Here is a 7,616-nt window from a genome sequence, read left to right on the forward strand (position 1 = left end):
GATATTTTTTTATAACCCAACCCTGATCTGTACTTCTCCACAACTTTGTCCCTGACCTGTTTGGAGAGCTCCTTGGTCTTCATAGTGCCGCTTGCTTGGTGGTACCCCTTGCTTAGTGATGTTGCAGACTCTGTGGCCTTTCAGAACAGATGTGTATATATACTGAGAGCATGTGACAGATCATGTGACACTTAGATTGCACACAGGTGGACTTTATTTCACTAATTATGTAACTTCTGTAATTGGTTGCACCAGATCTTATTTAGGGGCTTTATAGCAAAGGGGGTGAATACATATACATGCACCACTTTTACGTTTTTTATTTTCTAGAATTTTTTGAAACAAGTTATTTTTTGAATTTCACTTCACCCATTTGGACTATTTTGTGTATGTCCATTACATGAAATCCAATCCAAATAAAAAATCCAATCCAAATAAAAATCTATTTAAATTAGAGGTTGTAATGAAACAAAAACAACAAAGGGGGTGAATACTTTTGTAAGGCACTGTATACAAAGATCAACAGGAGGCAACATAGTGTTGGTCTATATGGAGGTCAATAAGAGACAACATAGTGTTGGTCTATATGGAGATCAATAAGAGACAACATAGTGTTGGTCTATATGGAGATCAATAAGAGACAACATAGTGTTGGTCTATATGGAGATCAATAAGAGACAACATAGTGTTGGTCTATATGGAGGTCAATAAGAGACAACATAGTGTTGGTCTATATGGAGGTCAATAAGAGACAACATAGTGTTGGTCTATATGGAGATCAATAAGAGACAACATAGTGTTGGTCTATATGGAGATCAATAAGAGACAACATAGTGTTGGTCTATATGGAGGTCAATAAGAGACAACATAGTGTTGGTCTATATGGAGGTCAATAAGAGACAACATAGTGTTGGTCTATATGGAGGTCAATAAGAGACAATATAGTGTTGGTCTATATGGAGGTCACTAAGAGACAACATAGTGTTGGTCTATATGGAGATCAATAAGAGACAACATAGTGTTGGTCTATATGGAGATCAATAAGAGACAACATAGTGTTGGTCTATATGGAGGTCACTAAGAGACAACATAGTGTTGGTCTATATGGAGATCAATAAGAGACAACATAGTGTTGGTCTATATGGAGATCAATAAGAGACAACATAGTGTTGGTCTATGCCTTTTGTTGTGCAGTTTCCACTGTCCAGCTGTGGGGCCCAAGGCAGCCAGTAACCCAGATGGGAGTAGAAACATAGAAGTAGGCCACTTAGGGTTTTCTGCTCTGTTGCACTGCAACAGCATATATACCTAGCCGTCATATGGTCAAAAGCACACTGGCAAAACGTATTAGTCATATGTCAGAAAATAATGTGAAACTATATCAAGTTCACGGGGATTATGTGTGGAAATGAAAATATATAATGTATGACAAAAGTGTATAAATAGTAACGTTAACACAGAGAGAACAGGAGGGAGAGGATGACAAACAAAGAGAAAGAGCGAGAGGGAGAGGTTAACACAGAGAGAACAGGAGGGAGAGGATGACAAACAGAGAGAAAGAGAAAGAGCGAGAGGGAGAGGTTAACACAGAGAGAACAGGAGGGAGAGGATGACAAACAGAGAGAAAGAGAAAGAGCGAGAGGGAGAGGTTAACACAGAAAGAACAGGAGGGAGAGGATGACAAACAGAGAGAAAGAGAAAGAGCGAGAGGGAGAGGTTAACACAGAAAGAACAGGAGGGAGAGGATGACAAACAGAGAGAAAGAGAAAGAGCGAGAGGGAGAGGTTAACACAGAGAGAACAGGAGGAAGAGGATGACAAACAGAGAGAAAGAGAAAGAGCGAGAGGGAGAGAACAGGATGGCGAGAGATAGAAAGAAAAAGGGAGGGGTAAACTAGAGATCCAATGAAAGTCTGATCTATTAATCCATGCTGGAGTCATTATCTTAAATACCCGTTCAGCGTGTTCCAACTTCATCTCTGTTGACTTTATATTCTCAAAGTTATCTTCAGACACTCCAATCTCATGGCTAGGCAGAGATAGCTTTCAAGGGCTTAGGAATCATTACAGTTTACAGACCCATGCAGACAGAGCGAGAGTGGCTGGAGGTCTCAGTGTGAATGTAATGCATTGATTTGCATCCAGCTCCTTGATAAGTGCAAGTCCTCCTTATTTTAGTTTGAAAAAATCATCAATTTAGAATGCTCATTTTGTATCAAAAGATAAAAGGGCTCTACCATTCAATGAGGGTTCCATTTAGAACCCTTAGATTATAAAATACATGGGAGACACTTTAATAGAGGGGTCTAGGTAGAACCATTTACAAGGAGTTAGAGGAATAACCCTTTATAGAGGGTTCTAAGTAGAACATTTTGCAGGGTTCTACATACAACCATAAAGGATTCCCTATGGGGACTAGCCACCATAGATCTAGTTAGCAGCACCCTTCTCTAAGAGTGTATTTTTAAGTGTGTTCTCAGAAGGAGAGGGACCTACAGCAAAAGGAACAGCACTAGTTTTAAGTAAACAACTCTAACATTCCTTTCCATGTATTGTACACGTCCTTCTGGCCTTCTTAAAGTCTTGTATCATCTTTATGTCTGAAATGACATACTATGGCCCATTTAGTGCATGACACAAAATACAATGGACTTAGAGTTGCTGTTACAAAAGATAATCAAATTCATACCAGGAGTCATCCTGGACCCCCCCCCCCCCCCCCCCCAATGGTTATTATGTCAAATTAAAAGCCCCTTTCCTCTCATTTCCTGAATAGTGCTGCCCTCCCCACGTACACATACTGTACATTCATAGCCACGGGAAAATGTTTTGGGTTGGGGGTGCTGTTGATAGGAGGGAGGGGAGGGGTTGAGGGTGCTGAGGAGTATTTTTATCCACTCATACAGGAGTATGAAGTCCTAGTTCATGCTAGACTACATAATGTTTTATTGATTTAGCACCCCAACTTCCCACAGCTATGTGTATATTAATTAGCCTTCTTACAGATGGATGAGAAATACAGGGGGAGATGGCTTAAGAGGGAGTAAAGAGCTCACATGGGGATTGAACCCTGGTCTCTAGGGTTGCAGGAATGCATAGAGCCAGGAAGGATCTGCACAGCATTTACATTTTTTGATGATATATGATGATGTAGTTGTTGTTGTCCATCATAGTTTGCAGATAGCCATTTCCATCAAATAGATCCCCCAACCCATGAGTCATCTGTCAGTGACACATTCATGGCCTAAGCCTGCCTCTCCTCTGTGTTGTTCTCTGACAGGAGAATGTTTAGAGGGAAAAAGAGAAAAAAGACCTAAGGCTATAAAATGTTCTCCACGCAAACAATTCAAACCATCTGTTCTGTTCTCAGCTACTTGGCTTTACTAAAGATGTCTGTCACTGCCCTACTCCCCAGTAGTTACACACACAGACACACAACCACAACCAGCAATGACCGAGTGCACTTCCACCTACATCTTTCCAGCGTCACACACACCGATGTCGCACGCACGCACGCACACACGCACGCACGCACGCACACACACACACACGTGAAGTCTCATCTTGTTCAACTTTCTAACACAGGTTTATATGTTGTACATTCTGTAAAGTACACTAGGCTGCTTCTTATACTGGATATTTATTGCAGTGATACATAGGAATGACGTGGCAAAGAAACCTTGGGTAAACCCTAAGCACCATGGGTAAATAGATGGCAAAAACACACATCTATTGTAATAGGCGGGTCAACCCTGTTACGACCTGGCTCATAGTTCGTAACAACAAAGGGAGACCATGCATGACTTACATGTAAAAAGGAACACGTTTATTAAACTAAATATGAACAAATACAAAAATGTAACTTAAGCTGTGGACGTATGTAGGATCATTAGTGTACGCAGTGTGTGGATGAGTGGAGAGGGTGTTGTATGGTGAAAACAGATTTAAAAAACAAAGATGGTGGAAGCCAGCCTTCCAGTCAGGGAAGAGAGAGAGTGTTGGCTGATGTGGCCACCCTTTATAGCCTGCAGGCCAAGCCTGCCCAGGTGCACCACATCAGCTGACGATCCTCCCAGCTCTGCCCACTGGTCTACAGCAACAAGCAGACCACCAAACAGGAGATCCCAGCAGACAGAGTGGGAGGGACGTCGCAACCCTAATCATAAAATCAAAAGGTGGGTAAAAGTGACTTAAGTTCACCCTCTCCTCCACTATAGTGGCCATACTTGCAGTGGTGGACGTGCACGTTCACCTACTATACATACGCTACATGGCCGAAAGTCTGTGGACACCCTTCAAATGAGTGGATTCGGCAATTTCAGCCGCACCCGTTGCTGACAGGTGTGAAATCGAGCACACAGCCATGCAATCTCTACAGACAAACAATAGCATTAGAATGGCCAGTACTGAGGAGCTCAGTGACTTTCAACGTGGCACTGTCATAGGATGCCACCTTTCCAATAAGTCAGTTCGTCAAATGTGCGCCCTGCTAGAGCTGCCCCGGTCAATTGTAGTGATGTTATTTTGAAGTGGAAATGTCTAGGAGCAACAACGGATCAGCCGTGAAGTGGGAAGCCACACAAGCTCACAGAACGGGACCACTGAGTGCTGAAGCGTGTAACACGTAAAAATCGTCTGTCCTCGGTTGCAACACTCCCTACCGAGTACCGTACTGCCTCTGGATGCAACTTCAGCACAATAACTATTCATCGGGAGCTTCATAGAATGGTTTTCCATGGCCGTGCAGCCGCACACAAGCCTAAGATCACCATGCTCAATACCAAGCGTCAGCTGGAGTGGTGTAAAGCTCGCCGCCATTGGACTCTGGAGCAGTGGAACGTGTTTTCTGGAGTGATAAATCACGCTTCACCATCTGTTAGTCTGACTGACGAATCTGGGTTTGGCGGATGCCAGGAGAACGCTACCTGCCCCAATGCATAGTGCCAACTGTAAAGTTTGGTGGAGGAATAATGGTCTGGGGCTGTTTTTCATGGTTCGGGTTAGGCCCCTAAGTTTCAGTGAAGGGAAATCTTAACGCTACAGCATCCAATGACATTCTAGACGATTATGTGGTTCCAACTGTGTGGCAACAGATTGGGGAAGGCTCTTTCCTGTTTCAGCATGACAATGCCTTGTGCACAAAACGAGGTCCATACAGAAATGGATTGTCAAGATCAGTGTGGAAGAACTTGGCTGGTCTGCACAGAGCCCTGACCTCAACCCCATCACTTTTGGGATGAATTGGAACGCCGACTGCGAGCCAGGCCTAATCGCCCAACGTCAGTGCCCAACGACACTAATGCTCTTGTGGCTGAATGGAAGCAAGTCTCCATAGCAATGTTCCAACATCTAGTGGAAAGTCTTCCCAGAAGTGTGGAGGCTGTTACTGTTAAGTTAGTTTAGAGATGGATTGGACCAAGGTGCAGCGTGGTAGGTGTACATCTTACTTTTATTTAAATGACACCGAAAAAACAACAAAATACAAAACAAACGTAAAGCTACATGCAGTGCAGAAAGCAACTACACACAAACAAGATCCCACAAAGTAAAGGTGGAAAAAAGGCTGCCTAAGTATGATCCCCAATCAGAGGCAACGATAGACAGCTTGGGAACCATACCCGGCCAACAAAGAAATAGAAAAAATAGAATGCACACCCAAATCACACCCCAACCTAACCAAATAGAGAAATAGAAAGGCTCTTTAAGGTCAGGGCGTGACAGTTACAGCAGCAAAGGTAGGACCAACTCCATATTAATGCCCATGATTTTGGAATGAGATGTTTGACAAGCAAGTGTCCACATACTTTTGGTCATGTAGTGTACATCATCTATCTATCTCTCCAGTGACATAAAAACACCCCTATATTACACAGCTCACACAGAGACAGACGTGAAGGCAATTTCAACACACTGACACAGTTTTTTTATGGCGTACATTCTGAAACAGAGTGTCCCACTTATTATCATTGGCTTGTATGAGACATGGGCTGACTGAGACATGGGCTGACTGAGACAATGGGTTGACTGAGACAATGGGCTGACTGAGACATGGGCTGACTGAGACATGGGCTGACTGAGACAATGGGTTGACTGAGACATGGGCTGACTGAGCCATGGGCTGACTGAGACATGGGCTGACTGAGACAATGGGTTGACTGAGACATGGGCTGACTGAGACAATGGGTTGACTGAGACATGGGCTGACTGAGACATGGCCTGACTGAGACAATGGGTTGACTGAGACATGGGCTGACTGAGACATGGGCTGACTGAGACATGGGCTGACTGAGCCATGGCCTGACTGAGACATGGGCTGACTGAGACATGGACTGACTGAGACATGGGCTGACTGAGACAATGGGTTGACTGAGACATGGGCTGACTGAAACATGGGCTGACTGAGACATGGGCTGACTGAGAAATGGGCTGACTGAGACAATGGGTTGACTGAGACATGGGCTGACTGAGACATGGGCTGACTGAGACAATGGGTTGACTGAGACAATGGGTTGACTGAGACATGGGCTGACTGAGACATGGGCTGACTGAGACATGGGCTGACTGAGACATGGGCTGACTGAGACATGGGCTGACTGAGACATGGGTTGACTGAGACATGGGCTGACTGAGACAATGGGTTGACTGAGACAATGGGTTGACTGAGACATGGGCTGACTGAGACATGGGCTGACTGAGCCATGGGCTGACTGAGACATGGGCTGACTGAGCGTTGGGTTGACTGAGACATGGGCTGACTGAGACATGGGCTGACTGAGACATGGGCTGACTGAGACATGGGCTGACTGAGACATGGGCTGACTGAGACATGGGCTGACTGAGACAATGGGTTGACTGAGACATGGTCTGACTGAGACAATGGGTTGACTGAGACATGGGCTGACTGAGACAATGGGCTGACTGAGACAATGGGTTGACTGAGACAATGGGTTGACTGAGGAATGGGCTGACTGAGACATGGGCTGACTGAGACATGGGCTGACTGAGACAATGGGTTGACTGAGACAATGGGCTGACTGAGACATGGGCTGACTGGCTTATATTTGCTGATTTACTGTATATTGCTGATTTACTGTATATTGCTGATTTACTGTAAATTTCTGCTTTTTGGCAGGGCAGTGTGGTGCTGTGTCTCTGTGTCTCCTGATGATAAGGTACAGTAAAAAAGTTATACTGTAAAAGGGGTGAAAGATCAGATGGTTATTACCATCATGAGTTGGCTATATACTGTATATGATGTAGTTACTTTAGGTTATCACAGTTATCATGGTTATCATGGTTATCACAGTTATGACTGTGAGGTTATTACAGTTTTATGTAGAGGAGATAGGCGTTTGACCCGGACTTCAACCCTGGATTTTGAATCTTGGAAAAGGACCTGGAAAAGCTAAGCTGTATCACAAAGTTCAGTAGCCTACCGAAGCACACACGGCTGTATTTCTTAAACTATTGTGGCACCTTGTGGCCAAAGTGAGTATGCTTAAAGTACAATTTTTGTGCGTTGTTAAAACAGGGATTGATCCTTATGGACATGGTCCATTTGAAAGTAATAAACACATTACAAAACGTTATTTTCTATTTTTAAAGAGGAAAATAAGG

This window comes from Salvelinus fontinalis, chromosome 22, assembly GCF_029448725.1.
Source record: "Salvelinus fontinalis isolate EN_2023a chromosome 22, ASM2944872v1, whole genome shotgun sequence".
Lineage (NCBI taxonomy): Eukaryota > Metazoa > Chordata > Actinopteri > Salmoniformes > Salmonidae > Salvelinus > Salvelinus fontinalis.